Below are 17476 nucleotides of genomic sequence, written 5' to 3' on the forward strand. Positions count from 1 at the left end.
AGATGAGACCCACAAAAGAAAATCCTTATACGATTCCGGATAATAATTAAGACACTTAGTTTCAAAATAAAATCAACTATTGTACAGTGTGAAATATTTAATTGGCGCGCTACGCACGAGTCTTCGTCAGGCACTCGTGCGATCTGAGCTATTCCAAGTGCCAAAAATTGACCCCTTATCCGCGATTAATTCAATGGGGCTTATTGCTGGGAGCAGCGTTGCCAGGCAGAAATGATATTGCAAAGACAACAGAGTGTATTAAAACAGAAGTCTCGTAGCCTTCTTCAATGCAACTGGAATATTTAATATTCTTTGGTTTGTTTTAATTGTGTCAGTAATGGCTTGAATTTACGCGTATACAGATTATTTTGACCACTATGAGGTAAGTTAAATTATTTTTTTTGAATGCTTGCATTTTTGCCGTTTTATTTCCATCGAAGGGCTTTAATTAGAAAACGAAATATGATATCGCAATATAATTTTTGAAAACCAAGGCTTAATAATCAGTTTTTTTAACCAATGAAGTTAAAACAGATAATTTTATGTAGAGTGGAACCGGCGACGAACTAAAAAATATTGAATATTTTTAATACTTTTGGTTATTTAATATAAAAAATTTATTGCTGAAAATGAAAGAGCACCCATTAGTTATAATAATAATAGTAATGTAAAACTATCTGAGAAATAATATTATTTGTTCTCTTTGCCATAAGGCTAGCTCTTTTTGTATAGTTACAACTGTATTTTACGTTAATGGTTTCAATTTGTGGGGCCGGTCTAAGCAAATACTAAGTTTTAAAATAAATATTTAAATATATAAACTTGTAAAAATTTGTCTTGAAACTTCAAAAATTTGCCTTGAAAGTTCAAAAATTTGTCTTGAAAGTTCAAAAATTTGTCTTGAAAGTTCAAAAATTTGTCACGAAAGTTCAAAAAGTTGTCACGAAAGTTCAAAAAGTTGTCACGGAAGTTTAAAAAGTTGTCACGGAAGTTGTTTTGATACATACATAAATATGTGTTGATACATACATAAATATGTGTTGATACATACATAAATGTGTGTTGATACATACATAAATGTGTGTTGATACATACATAAATGTGTTGATACATACATGTGTTGATACATACTTAAATGTGTTGATACATACATATATATGTGTTGATACATACATATATATGTGTTGATACTCACATATATATGTGTTGATACTCACATATATATGTGTTGATACTCACATATATATGTGTTGATACTCACATATATGTGTGTTGATACATACATATATATGTGTTGATACATACATATATATGTGTTGATACTCACATATATATGTGTTGATACATACATATATGTGTGTTGATACATACATATATGTGTGTTGATACATACATATATGTGTGTTGATACGTACATATATGTGTGTTGATACGTACATATATGTGTGTTGATACGTACATAAATATGTGTTGATACGTACATAAATATGTGTTGATACGTACATAAATATGTGTTGATACGTACATAAATATGTGTTGATACGTACATAAATATGTGTTGATACGTACATAAATATGTGTTGATACGTACATATATATGTGTTGATACGTACATATATATGTGTTGATAGGTATATATATATATGTGTGTGTTGATAGGTACATATGATATATGTGTGTGTTGATAGGTACATATGATATATGTGTGTGTTGATAGGTACATATATATATATGTGTTGATAGGTACATATATATATATATATAGGTACCTATCAACACATATATATATGTACCTATCAACACACATATATCATATGTACCTATCAACACACACATATATCATATGTACCTATCAACACACACATATATCATATGTACCTATCAACACACACATATATATATACCTATCATATAGGTACATATATGTGTTGATAGGTACATATACCCATACCAAAAAATAAATTGGCTTTTAGTTTGTATTTAGTTGGTATACACATTTTAGTTGGTATTAAGTTGGTTTTAAGTTGTCAGCATTTTTCAATAAACTAGTTAAAGGGGTAATAAGTGGATATTAAGTTGGCAGTATGGTTTTAGTTGGTAATAAGTTGTTTTTATGTATGGTATTAGTTGGTATTTGTCCCAAATACAAACTTAAAACCAAGTTCCTAGACCACTTAATTTTTGGTAAGGGTATATATACGTGTTGATAGGTACATGTATAAGTAAATATATATATAAACACGCATATATGTGTATGTATAAACACATGTATGTATGAATAAGTGTTTATACACCCTTACCAAAAAATAAGTGGTCTAGGAAATACTTTAAGTTAGTATTTGGAACAAATACCAACTTAAAACCAACTAAATACCAACTTACATATAATATGTAACTTTCTGACCACTAAAAACCCACTAAAATTACCAACAAAAAAGTATTTTCCCATCAACTTAATAACAACTTATTACCCCGTCAACTAGTTTATTGAAATATTTGAACCACTTGAGCCTACTTAAAACCAACTTAATGTCAACTAAAATGTGTATACCAACTAAAATCCAACTTATTTTTTGGTAAGGGGCATATATACATATAAGTAAATTAGATTCAGTAAATGATCATCTCTTAATTTAAATAAAAAAGTAGACTATAATTGATCACCTTGAACTGTACTGCACGCTTAACCGAAAATCAAAATTTGTTTAATCCTATTGAGAAATATAATACCACAATTTTTAGAAAAGATAATGATTTGTTTATGAAGTGAAAGCTCTATCTAATATGTAATTTTAATGAGAAATTTTTATTATAAATGATTTAATTTAATTTGATATTATGGCTAATAAGATATACCTTTAATGTGACTTAAGTTTACTGTTTAATGCACACATCCTCTTTGAAATCCATATGCTACAATATGATCACCCTGTGTTATAACTTGCTGGTGCAACTTTCTGTACAGTTTTATGGCACATTAAATCAATTTAATTCAATATGCAAACACTCACACACACACACACACACACATATACATATATATATAATTATATGCCTAAAGCACCCTTACCAAAAAATAAGTTGGCTAAAAAATATTTAAACTTTTTTTTAAGTAGGTTTTAAGTTGGTATTTGAGACAAATACCAACTTAAAACCTACTTAAAACCTACTTAAAACCTACTTAAAACCTACTTAAAACCAACTAGAAGTAGACTTAAAACCAACTCTGATTTTGCTTAATGGAGGCAACTTAAAACCAACTTAAAACCAACTTGAAACTTGCTTAATAAAGACTACTTAAAACCAACTTAAAACTTACTTAATAAAGACAACTTAAAGCCAACTTGAAACTTACTTAGTAAAGACAACAACATGTTTAGTGGGTGGCCTACCACCAGGGTATTTGCACTGCAGGCAAGTCAATATAAAGGCGGACTGACAGAAGCAAACCTAGGCCTTTAAACCACTTAACAACTACTAAAATATACATATACATACTCCCTTTAAAACTATATATTAAGGGGGGCGCAAAAGCGGCTAAATACCCCGGGCGCCATTTTCTCTCGCTACGCCTCTGCTGGAACAACACTAGTCACAAGCATGAAATGTGCCCGAAATATTCTGATAAAGAGCGACCCTTGGACGGATCGTTACAAAGTACCCTCGTAGGTTCTTAGAAATATAAATACGTTCTTTGCATATTTGGACGAGCGTAGTTATTTAGTAGAAAAATATTCGTCAAAACATTTTAAACCTTCTCGCGATACAAGCACAAACTTAAAGCCAACTTAAAACCAACTTAAAAATAATATGAAATTTTCCGACCACTTAAAACCAACTAATTACCAACTTAGAAAAAATAAGAATTTTCCAGCCTACTTAAAACCTACTTAAAACCAACTTATTACCCCTTTAACTAGTTTCTTGAAATATGCTGGCAACTTGAGCCTACTTAAAACCAACTTAATATCAACTAAAATGTGTAAACCAACTAAAAGCCAACTAAAAACCAACTTATTTTTTGGTAAGGGCATATACACATATATACTCGCATTCACATATACACATACTCACACATTCTCATTAACACATACTCACACATTCTCATTAACACATACTCACACATTCTCATTAACACATACTCACACATACTCATTAACACATACTCACACATTCTCATTAACACATACTCACACATTCTCATTAACACATACTCAAACAAATACCAACTTAAAACCAACTAAATACCAACTTAAAACCAACTAAATACCAACTTAAAAACTACTTAAAACCAACTTAAAAACTACTTAAAACCAACTTAAAAACTACTTAAAACCAACTTAAAAACTGCTTAAAACCAACTTACAAATAATATGTAATTTTCCGACCACTAAAAACCAACTAATTACCAACTTAAAGAAAAAGGATTTTCCCATCAACTTAATAACAACTTAATAAAAACTTATTACCCCTTTAACTAGTTTATTGAAATATTCTGACCACTAGCCAACTTAAAACCAAATTAAGGTCAACAAAAATTTGTGTACCAACTAAATACCAACTAAAATCCAACTTATTTTTTGGTAAGGGGGCAGCAGGGAGCATTCCAAATAGGGGGCACCAAGTTCAGTGGAAGACAGTGCTATCCCCTATTGAGCATCTATGCCAATAGCTAGACCAGATAGAGTAAAATAAATTTCGCGTTCTTACTAAAAACTAAGGTATACCAGTTTCCATAGTTTTTAAACTATTACCAACTGTAATAATGAATCAAATATTAATAAAACATGCATGATCTAGCTAAAAAGCGCCTAATTAAAAAAAATTGAAACTAACTCACTGCATTTAGTAAGTTTTTGTATTCCTTGTAGATAATTAAATATAAAAAATTAAGGTTTATTTATTTCACATGAAATTATTATTTGATTTAATAATCAATTCTTTGTAATTTAAATCAGTGACTTATGCCATAAATCTTGTCCCTGAAACAAGACTCTTCTATTGACATTGACCAATCTCAAAACTTATTTTTTATGCAAAACATGTAACATTACAGTATTTTTCCCAGCATGGTTATTTAATTACATTTTTGACTCAAACTAAGAATGAATTCAGGTACCTAAGAATGTAGGATCATAGCATTTTTATCTAGTACCACTTCACATACTTTGTGGCAAAAGTTTATCTGCTTTTTAGTTACAAAACACAAACATGGATGTGGATAGATGTAGGCCTACAAAACAATGTGATAAAAATGTAAAGCAAAGCATGCAAGGATTGGGGTTTAGAACCTCGGGCTGCTGTCCCTTAAAGGCTAACGCCCACTCGGACTGATGGAGGCCACGTAGAATCTACCTTAAATTTAGCATTTCGCACACATATGCCCCTTACCAAAAATAAGTGGTCTAGGAAATTAAGTTGGTATTTGTTCCAAATACCAACTTAAAACCAACTAAATACCAACTTACAAATAATATGTAATTTTCTGACCACTAAAAACCCACTAAAATTACCAACTTAAAGAAAAAAGTATTTTCCCATCAACTTAATAACAACTTATTACCCCTTCAACTAGTTTATTGAAATATTTGAACCACTTGAGCCTACTTAAAACCAACTTAATGTCAACTAAAATGTGTATACCAACTAACTACCAACTAAAATCCAACTTATTTTTTGGTAAGGGCCAGCCCACTAGCGTTGCCCTTCAATTAGATTATAGCTTGATAAATGGTCATAGTTTTTAGTAATTAACATCTTACCAGAAGCCTACTTGTAAGGGATAAATCCTACATAGTTAATTGTCTTTTATCTCTGTGGAAGCCCTTATTGGTCTAGTGATTGAGATTTTTTACATAATCCTAAAATTAACTTGGAAATCTCAAAATCTGGGTGGAAATCACGGCTAAAATCTCGAATTAATTGAAGGATTTCTAAAATCACTGTACCCAAAATTTGCCGGCGTTAGGCATTAGACTCAGTGAGATGTATAGATACGTGAAACTAAAGAAGCTTAAATTACTTCATCCAGTAATAATATTGTCCCGCAATACAAATCGGTAATAATTGGGAAAAATATGTTGAGTATCTGGCAGCCCTAAATCAGTGGATTGGTTCATTATGGTCGACCATCAGCTCGAGTTATGTCATCAACCTAACCCTTTTAAATAACATAACAAGTATGAAATATCTTTGGTCGTTATTTATACATATATAAAAATGTTTAGCTCCTAAGTTCTAATAAATTTTACAGTTAGCTGCAGAGCAGTTAAATAAATTAATTAATAAGTTTGAAAGATGAAAATGTCACTTAAAATAAAAATAATTTAATGGACAATTACTGCGGCCTTTTGTACAACTTTTGGCCATCCACATTTCCATAAATATATTTCACACAAATACATATAATAAATACATAAGTTAGCTGTTGTTAGCACATTGTTGTCCAGCACTTATAAAATAATATTTTGATTACCATAATAATAATATTATAAATAAATATAATAATTTAAACCTCATGTAAACATGGTTGAGAGTAAACTTTTCCAACTCTTAAACCATCTGTAGGCGTCATATTGGAAATTACTTTTAACTATGAATTTTTTTTCCAACTTACTAACATCGCTATAGGGCTATCGAATGGCACCAATGAAAACTGTATGCAGGAAAGCTAATTTAATTATGTTCTGCGTCACTCCTATCCTTTCCTTCAACTAAATATTACATTCTTACAATTTTTTTTAAATATTACCAAAATTTGGCTTCTTTTAAACACTGTCTGAATAGTAGTTAATGCTACACTGAGATAAAAATTTAGAGGCTTCATCCTTAAGGAAGTCCTTTATAAACTTTGGATTTTAATATTTTTAATCTTATTAATTATTAATAAATTTATTTTAATTCATAATTAATAATTCATTTACTTATTATTAAAATTTTTGAGTGCTTTTAATTCTAAGAACAGCATTAACTGGTATCATTACCAATTTATATGTTACCTCTTTTTGCATGACGCAATAACAAGATGGTACATAGGTTGAAGAATTGAGTTTTTTAATAGAAATTAGTTCATTTCTATTAATTGATTTGATTCGCGATATAGTGAAATTATCTAGTGACTAATGTTAAGACTATAGTGACACATAATCTCTTATTGTCCCATTGCTTTTAAAATATATGGTGCTTTAGAACCATAAATGAAAAACAAAACCAAAAACAAACAGAAGTTGGTTGCATTAAATCAAATTATATTTTTGAACAGAGTTTTATTTTTAAAAATGCAGTTCAAAATAAATATTGGAAACCTATTTAGCGATGTAATTTTAACATTTACAATTTTTAATTGAAAAATTTTAGGGTTTTGCCAGTGGTGAACCAGAACTTGCATCCAGTGTTAACGGAGGTGGCTGATAATTGATGATCCCCAAAGCAAGTTGAAATGTGTCGGACCCCTAGTTTTCTAATTAATTTTCCCACATTTAAACTTAACAAAGTTTTTTTTCATTTCCTCAATTAAAACCTGCATATCCCTTACCAAAAAATAAGTTGGTATTTAGTTGGTATTCACATTTAAGTTGATATTAAGTTGGTTTTAAGTGGTGAGCATATTTCAGTAAACTAGTTAAGTTGGTAATAAGTTGGTGGGAAAATGCCTTTTTCTTTAAGTTGGTATTTAGTTGGTTTTTAGTTGGTATTGACATTTAAGTCGATATTAAGTTGGTTTTAAGTGGTGAGCATATTTCAGTAAACTAGTTAAGTTGGTAATAAGTTGGTTTTAAGTTGGTGGGAAAATGCCTTTTTCTTTAAGTTGGTTTTTAGTGGTCAGAAAATTACATATTATTTTTTAAGTTGGCTTTAAGTGGTCTTTATTAAGTAAGTTTTAAGTTGGCTTTAAGTGGTCTTTATTAAGTAACATTTTAAGTAAGTTTTTAGTTGGTTTTAAGTTGGTGTTAAGTTGTTTTTAAGTAGGTTTTTAGTTGGTATTTGTCTCAAATACAAACTTAAAACCAACTTAAATAGTTCTTAAACCACTTATTTTTTGGTAAGGGATGACTTGCATTAAATTTACTCTCATAAATTAGATAAATAGGTTTCGTGTTGAAATTAAAAATAACTGTCACTAGAGAGATTTATCACCCCACAATTATAACCTGGTCATAATTTTATATGCTAAAAGGATTTTTTTGTAGAATAAAATGAATACAAATTTAGCTATTGATTATATTGACATATAAATTGTTCAAAGATATTACTGAAAGTATGCGTAAAATATATATACTAATTTTCTTTGCCATTGGGCCTAGATCCGCTTTGACCTTGCATATAATACACATACCAAATGTGTATTGTACGAAATTAGTTTCTCCTATAGAGTAAACCAAACACAATAATAGGTATGCCTTTATGCACAATATCTCAATAGAAGACATTTTAATGAGATCTTAAGTTGACTGGAAAGAGAAACTCTAATTTAATAATTCTAGCTACTTGTGCAAATTAATTTAGTAAAGAAAAGTAAAAGACAACGAAAGTTAAATTGTGCACAAAAAAAAATTATTTAAAATATTTTTGTGCACATTTTAACTGTCTTTTCTTTTACTTTTCTTTCCTAAAGAGAAACTCTTATATATTCCTTTAATTTTTGAAAACATAAAAGCAAGATGCATATCAAAGTTGACTTTACAAGGCCAAAAACACTTGGAAAAGCTTTGCATCGTATTCATGCTAACTTTTCCCATGTATAAAGTTGGTGATGCTAATTTTGTTTAAAAGAGAAACTCTTATATATTCCTTTAATTTTTGAAAACATAAAAGCAAGATGCATATCAAAGTTGACTTTACAAGGCCAAAAACACTTGGAAAAGCTTTGCATCGTATTCATGCTAACTTTTCCCATGTATAAAGTTGGTGATGCTAATTTTGTTTAAGATAGTATAGTGTGTGAATATTCTAAATTTCTTACATAGGTAAAATTGAATGATATGCATGGCTTAACAAAGAGGAAATATTTAATCCACCCTTCCTTCCGTAGAATGAAAATTTATTTCATTGTAAATTTTTGTCACTTTTTGTGATGGTTATACATGTTCATGTGATATGCTTTCTTATTTAGTTTTTACATGATTAGGGCCATTTTGCATGTCCGTCATTTTTTTTCTATAGTAAACTTACTGTCACCAAAGAAAGCTAGATTTTCACTTAATAGCTTTCTATCTACTACAGAGAGCCTCCCTCTACTCTTTTTAGATATTGCATGCACCTGGTAGTAAGTTTGTATCTAAAATTTATGCCTGTTGTTAAATAAGCTTTTAAATTTTATAATGATTCACTACTAGATTTGAACTTTTATGGAATCAGAGCTAAAAATAAGAAGTATTTTGCCTAACCTGCTCGATAAATTGACAACAATTCACTTGTTGTCATTACGTTAAAAATTTATTTGATTTGAGATTGCCAAATTGTTTGAGTAAGTGCCAAAGATTAGAAACAAATTCAGAATGAAAAATTAGATTTTATTGGATTTTCTTAAAATATTACCATATAATAATTACAAGTTATTATTGATTCAATTTCAACATTAAGAAGTTCAGAGTTAACTAATTACTAAACTATATTACTACCAGACTATAATAAAACTTTTTTGAGTACTCGTAGTTGAGAACTTTACCTAAATTTACTCAACTCATTTATACCCTAACTACACTAGCCTCTTGGGGCTTAACTTCGACAGTTTAAGTTACAAAATTTCAAATTTCCCCAATAATAACCAGGAATAAAAAATGGCAATAAACTTTCTTGACTTTATCACTTCATATCGACATTCTTTTTCACACTTGCTCCCAGATTAAATTAATAAATCAAGGTCTTTAACACAAATATCATACACAGAAAAAAGTTCAAATCCAAATAGTTCATTAACACATTTAAAACCGTACAAAAATCATGAATACTTCTCTACTCAGAGCACAAACAATTAAATTATTTAAAATACTTAAAGGAAAAGTCCAGGTTGGATAAAACTTGGATCTATTTGAAAGATCATGTTTAAATATACTCAAAAATATCAGTCGTAAAATTGTATCTTTTTTAATGACGAGAATTTAATTATTAAACGAGCCAAATTTACCCGCCAAGCGATCTGCCATTTGGTTTAGCGGTGACGTTTTAGGACTTAAATCACGCGCTGTTCGCGCTATCACAGCGCTCTTTTCCCTGCGCGTGCTTGCTCCGCGTGCGGTCTGCGGAGGGATGGCGAAAGAAAATGGCAGCTCGCTTGGCGGCTAAATTTCGCTCGTTTATAAATTAATTTCTCGTCATTATTTAAACATGATCTTTCAAAAAGACCCAAGTTTTACCGAACCTGGACTTTTCCTTTAAATAAGCTAAGTTATTCCACCGATTACAGTTTGATATAACCATTAGTTAAAAATTTATTATTATTATTTTAACCTAAAAACCTATCAAAATTAGTTTCATAAGCACAGAAATATGTCTTAAAAACTTTGTTGGGATCTTCGACCCATGGTGGCATGGCTTGGTGAATCCGTATGGAATGAAAATTGTGTTTGTAAAAACTAACTTTTTAGTTTTACTGCAAATTTTTGCTACATTTCTGCCTTTATTGTAATTTTGGTACATTTTGAGAGCATAAGCATAACAAGATCATTTGCAGAGTTTATGGCAAAGGCAAACTTTTGCATCCATACGAGATGTGCCAAGTTTTTCCTAGTTAATATTTCACTCAAGATATTATAGAATGTAGGTACTCTTTCAATAAAATGACAGCAGTAATTTTTTTTATTATGACACCTTATTGATGGACAAAATGTAAGATTGAGGTCATCAGACTAAATGTTAACCTAGTCTTAGTGCCACTTCTCTAAATGGGGTTCTTAAAATCTTAGAATCTGCTATGAGTGGTAAATAACTTATTTTAAGAACATTAGCTGGCTTATCCCAATTTTACCTGGTCATTATGAAACCTAAAATTAGATAGCTGTAGTTTAAAGGGCAAGGCAAGTGGCTGGGCATAGGGAAGAAGAATTTTTTTCGATAGGAGAAAATTTATACAGGGTCATGTTAGTCTTCCCACTGTTTTTAAATTTACGAGACTGGGCATACCAGCTAGCAATTAGGATAATAGTTTTTTGGATTTTGAGAGATATTGGGTAAAACCCAGCGTAGAGAGCAAAACACAGCAGAAAAAAATATAGGGGAACATTTATAAAGGTTTGAGAGCCATAACATACAACGTTACAATAGCTAGTTAATTTTTATTTGACTTATTTAAAGGCATAAATTGCATTTTAGAGAATTCAGTGAAGAGCAGTTGGAACCCGTATCTGTAATTGTAGCAGCTATATTATTGGTTATGCAGACTAAAAAAAATAAACTGTAAATGAACCAATTGTATAAACTAGTAGTAATTTGTGTATTGTCGTAACAAATGATCAACTATCTGTGGCCTGTCCGAATGATTATTATTGAATATTCTGAATAATGCTGTGCAGTCTGTCAAAAAATAATTCCCAAAGATAATCTTATTTATTCAACTGTGCAACTGTTTTTAAGATCAAGCATTATTAACTCCCAAAGTAAATTTTAGGTATTATAATTAATAAGTGTTTGCTGGTAATGTAATATAATGTAAAGTGATTTTGATGTTTAACTGATACCTATTTTATTGATATGGTAACTCAATACTGGTACAGAGTTATAACCAATAATCAAGAAGCCAAAAACCTCTCATAGCAGCCAATGTTAAATATGTTAAAGTAAAAAGTTGTTAGATATTACAACCCATGTGTTCCCGTATTTGGATATTATTATGTTTTAAAACTCCCATAAAAATGGTATCAGCATTTTCCATGAAATAACTATAATTTTGTTTTCGCCTCTAGGATCGTCGTTGATGATGATTCAGCTAAGCAACTCAAGCCATGCATTTAAAAAAAACCACACTGGAATGAAGATTTGTCAATTGCGACTCCAAATTTTCCAAACACTTCATACTCCCTTTAATATAATACCAGAAGCTCAAGTTTAACACATATACGCCCCCTGTGAGAGCAGTAGGTATATACCATGGGAAGAAGGGGTAAAAAGTGTAAATGGGGTTTTCTAACTGCAATATACCGCGTTCAAGGTTGAGAAATATCTGCATAAGTAATGTTTTAAAGTATACAATGAAGTTGTAACGAAAAAGATAAACATACGTAAATTAACTTTTCTTATGTGAAGAAGTTAAAACACAAATTCCTGTTGAAAAGAATGTTAATAAAGCAACTTGAATGCAAGCAATGCTATAGAATCTCCGACATCTAGGATGTAATTAGACATCTTTTGAAAAAGGTATTAACAAACTGAATAGTTAAATTACAAAGATCATGACAAATTTATCTCTAGACTGCATTTATATTATTTATAAATTGTTGTTTATATTGGTTCTATTGTTGTGTCTAACAAGATTATATTATTTTCGTATGATATTTAAGGATCACACCAGTATTTGAAAAAAAATTGGAAGATATGACTGATCATACTCTAGAAAATGGTTAATTTCAAATGCCCGTGTGGCCTATTAAATAACATTAGTAGTGCCACAGAATCATTGGAAGTATAATTTAACTTTATTAAGGATTTAACATTTAGAGGTTCTCTGACAGTGCTTCCGAAAGTTTCCTCGAACCAGAAAATTATTCAACAACTTTGTAAATTCTAAGAGCAAAGATGGATTTTATAGTACTTGTGGATTCATTTGTTAAAAGCTGAGAGCACCGATGGTGCTGCAAATACTTTGGCGTGCCTACTGGTTTCAATGGTAGAAAATTCTGAAAACCTGTGTTGTCCAAAGAACTAAAAGTCCTTTTTAGAATTTCTATCTAAAGATTTGGCAGTATAAGCAATTTTTCCATGTAGTCAACTCTAGGACTTGTTAGAGAAATTGAACAATGGATTGCAAATAAGGCACATCCTGATCAATTGAAACTTTAGCAATGGAATGTCCAGTGTTGCATGACTTGATTTGGAATGAAAATTTTGAGTCAAATGCCTTTGAATCTAAAACGCTTATTTCTAACAAATCCAAAGCTTGTTTCCCGCAGGATGTGTCAAAGGAAATAGATTTGGCAAATCCTCAAGATAATTTAGCTGAAAGCAGTGATAAATTAGCATGCATTCGAGGAATCTCAAAGAAATGCAAAGGGGGAGTTTTTGTAGTGGATAAGTCAGCAAATGACAAATCTTATTCGAAAGATTTTTCCGCAAAGCATTCCACACTTGCGCCAGGGATATTTACGATCTATTTTTACGGAAAGCATTCCACACTTGCGCCAGGGATATTTACGATCTATTCCAAGCATGTTAAAGATGTTTTCCTTTGTTATACTCATTATTTTGAAGATTTAAATTTTTGAAGCTATTTCAGTAATTGTGTTAAGTAAATAGTGTATCGTAATTTTAGTTTTATAAGCTGCATGCTCCCAAAATAACCGAGTTAAGTTTTTCATGTTGACAGCATGAAGAAAATAGCTAAATAGCCAAGTTATAGAAGTTGGGTTAATCATTGACCTCATTAACAGGGAATTTTAAATTGCAATACTATAGTAAAATTTGAAACATTTTTAACAGTGAACTTAGGGAAATACAATAATTTAGGGTAATGCTTACAGCGCCGTATATCCAAAACTGCATTCATATTTTTGTTTGAAATTCAGATATGGTAGTTTAAAAAAAAACAAATGTGTATACAATTTGGCAATAATTTCTTAACCTATGGTGACATCATTGTATTTATGATCCCAGAAAAAAAAATTATTATTATTGAAATACATGCCAGCACCATTTTTAACTAACCAAATTGCATGAAATGTTTAGTAAATATATTTTAATAGGTTGATCTAACTAGTGTAAGCTGAATGTTAGGTGAGATTCTTCAATGTTTATATACATATTTTTTCTTTCAGGCGTTTGTTATGGTTTTCAAGCTTCGCATAAATCTGAATTGGTGAACATACAGTTTTCTATACTGAGGACAAGATTTTATCATTGTATGAATAATTGTTTTTCCTAGACTTTTAACATGCATAGGATGTGCTCCATTAATATAAGCATACTCTTAGTCTTTTTCTAAGTTTTTTCCCACTGTGTACGAGCTTGGATTACGATAAATCTCAGCATATACAGCACCCTCACATATCATGTGCTCCCCAAAAAATTCCATGGACTACAACATGCCCTAATTATATCCTATAAATTATCAGAAAATACAAACTTATGTTTAAGACAATCTTTCTTATAAGAAATCATTTTCTAGCATTCAAAATAATTAATATTCTACTACCTGTTACTAGTTGAATTTTCGCTTTTTAATGTTGTATATTTGACTTCATTTGTAGGTCCACGTGTTCTTGTTTATGATTTTGCTTGTGGGCTACAAGAATATTGTCTAAACAGAGACCCTTCCTTTTTTAAAAATACAAAGTTTTTAATAGATAGGTTACATTGGAAGAATCATTCGGGTATTTCTCTGTAATTTAAAAAAATCTTATTATTTCATATTACAACAATTTATTGTTTTAGGGCGCTCTATTGGTTTTTGTCTAGACAAGTATATTCAATATCGAACATTAAACACACAAATCAATAAACAGATTAATTCTTCACTGAAAAAATAAAGCATATTTTGAGATTCATGAATGAAAAAATTTTTATGATTCATGGCCAACTGTACTTATATTCCCATAACAGAAGGAAGAAACCAAATCAAAGAAATATTTTTTACCTCCTTATTATGTCTATTGATATTCATAACATATCCATCTGGTAGTGAATTAACTATGTTAACTTGATAAAGAATTTTGTGGGTTGCAAATATAACTGGATTATGATCTTGGTGGAGTTGTTCATTTGTTAAACTATTCAAAACTTTTAAATTGTGTGTTGGTAAAAATAAGAAAAGTAGAAATTACTGATTTCTAATAGTTTTTTTATTTTTCAGGTAAATAGAGTATCATGGACGTTTAAAAATTTTTCACACTCAATTTCAAGATGGGTGCATTTGAAGCCCATTGCTGTAGCTAATAATATGGCCTGTGCAAATCTGAAAGCCTAAAATCAAGATCTTTGAAGATTACATTAGTTCATTTATCAAGGAAATAATAATCATCATCCAGAGGTCCCAAATATCTATAACATTGTCCACCGTTTTAACATTTTATTTACTTGGTTGTCAACAAACGCTTTAATTTTTACTTTAGTATGATTACTGTAAAAATTTAATAAAATAGAAAACTTAAAAAATAAATAAGCGTATGGTATAATAAAAAACTTTGACAAAATTGTTTTCGCGCAGTTGTAAATACTTTATACCAATGAATAAAACTTAATCTCTCTTAATTAAATCGTATCTTTTATTATGAACCCTATATGCTTTACTTCAAACTACACGTCAAGATATAATCGTCAGTTGTGGAATGCCATTTCATCTGAAGACATTATACCTCTTGATGACATTCCTGAGTCACTTATTCTTTAAGGTATTTACACTATTCCCAGCCTATCGCTAAATTATATGGGATCCCCCTTATAAAAATAACAGTAGTTTTTTCCCACGTGGTTTTTTTGTTTTGGACAATGACTATATCTGCCAACCCCTAATGGTATATTCACTGGTAACCACTCTTACAGGTTTTTATCTTACTTTCCCCTATCCTTACAATGTATATTATGTTCCTCTAACTAGCCCTACCAATTCATTAATACCAGAAATTCATGTTTGAATGTGCATTTGGCTTCTTTCCTGTAAATGAATTGTATTTAAAATTTATAAAATAATGTATTTATTTTTTCCTCTTAAAACTTTTTTAAAGGCCTTAAATCATACATTTTTTCTGATATGGTTTTCTTTACACCATTCTCTGCAGACTGCTGGTAACCTTCATCCGGTTTGGAGTCAAAATTATTTTTGTATTTAATTTATCGCCTACTTAGCAGATGAAATTCCATCAGCTTATGAATCACTTCTCACGATATTTGGATGTCCATTGGATATCATAATTAAAAATCGATTTGGATGTGTTTGTATATCATTAGAACATCTGAAGGGGATTAGTGTTTACATTTATTTTATAATTTAATTTTATATATTTCATACATTTAATAACTGTTTGTATAAACTATGAATCATTGGCTAGCTCTTACAAAATAATAATAATAATGTCTTTATTTGCCTTGGCAGAAAGAAGAACTGTTTTACAATGAGGTTCCGTGTGTATTAAATTACAATATAAATTACCTGAAATAGGCAATCAAATACTTCTTACATAATTAGCTATTTCAGTTTTAAAAGAGTTCAGACTAGTAATAATTTTTAGTTTGGTTGGTAATTTATTCCATATTTGTTTTTCTAAATATTGCACATTTTTTTACATTTTACTTTTCACAGTGAAACCGTACCTGTCGGTTCTTGTCATGTGGTAATGCGAACAAGCGTCATTAAAGATAGTTAAAATATAGTCTGGAAAAATAATATCTATTGTAATAGAGATAGAGAGAGTTGGGATCTTCGTCGTTCCCAGATTGACTTAAAGATAGGGACTATTTTGGCTTCTTTCCATAGGTTTGGGAAACGATTTGTTTCAAAAGATAGATTTATAATTGTGGCCAGGACTTGAGATAATGGGTCGCTATTGTTTTAGCAGAGATACCGTCAGTAACTATTGCGGTACTATTTTTTAGTTTCTTGATATAACACATGATAAGTCTTCTCGTTTACTTTTTCAAAGCTAAATTGAGGAAATATTGAAGGGATAATTTCATTGTTATCAGAGATTGATAAACTGCAATGGTTAAAAGCTTCAGCAACATCAAAAGGTTCAGTTATATGTACATTATTTACACTTAAGGTTACTAGCATACACCAATATGGAGCCTTTGGGTTGTTAACGTGACACCAATTGTGAAGTTGTATTGGAAGGTGTTTCTTTCTCTGTCTTTACGGATTATTTTATACCCATCAATTTCCACCAAAGAGTCACTATTTTCGTTACTTAGCCAGGTTTCAAAATAAGTAATGTATCGTAGTTATTAGATCGGACTATGTTAATCACATCACCAAAGTGTTTCTTCAAACTTCGTACATTTACCTGGGCAATATGTAGTCCTTTCGGTTTTTGCATAGGGTCCCTGGGTGATTATTGGGGGAGACAGTCATATTTCTAATCTTTCTTTTTGTCTTAGAAAATTTACTGTCTCCCCCAATATACACCTGTACTCAAAAACCAAAAACCGAAAGGACTGCATATTGCTCAGGTAAATATATGAAGTTTGAAAAAACACTGATGAAATAATTTAAATTTAAGCTTAATTAAGGATCACTAATCATTTATAATATGAGTTTATTTTTGTTTATAATGCTTCCGTATTCTTCAGAATATCTTAACTTTAACTACCCAAAGGCGAATAAACAAAACTAAAT

General features: G+C 30.2%; 1 long non-coding RNA gene across 2 annotated transcripts; it reads left to right on the forward strand.

Annotated features, from left to right (window-relative positions):
• Window positions 1-154: 154 nt before the first annotated feature.
• LOC149937637 (uncharacterized) lies at window positions 155-15342 on the forward strand. 2 transcript variants are annotated; one of them, XR_016481274.1, is made up of 4 exons: window positions 155-382; window positions 11901-12075; window positions 13965-14048; window positions 14999-15342. It is a non-coding gene; the product is annotated as an uncharacterized LOC149937637 (long non-coding RNA). The 2 variants fall into 2 exon arrangements; XR_016481275.1 differs by having other exon boundaries at window positions 11901-12071.
• Window positions 15343-17476: the final 2134 nt, after the last annotated feature.

The sequence above is a fragment of the Leiobunum rupestre genome, chromosome 6, assembly GCF_980474605.1.
Source record: "Leiobunum rupestre chromosome 6, qqLeiRupe1.1.hap1, whole genome shotgun sequence".
Taxonomy (NCBI): domain Eukaryota; kingdom Metazoa; phylum Arthropoda; class Arachnida; order Opiliones; family Sclerosomatidae; genus Leiobunum; species Leiobunum rupestre.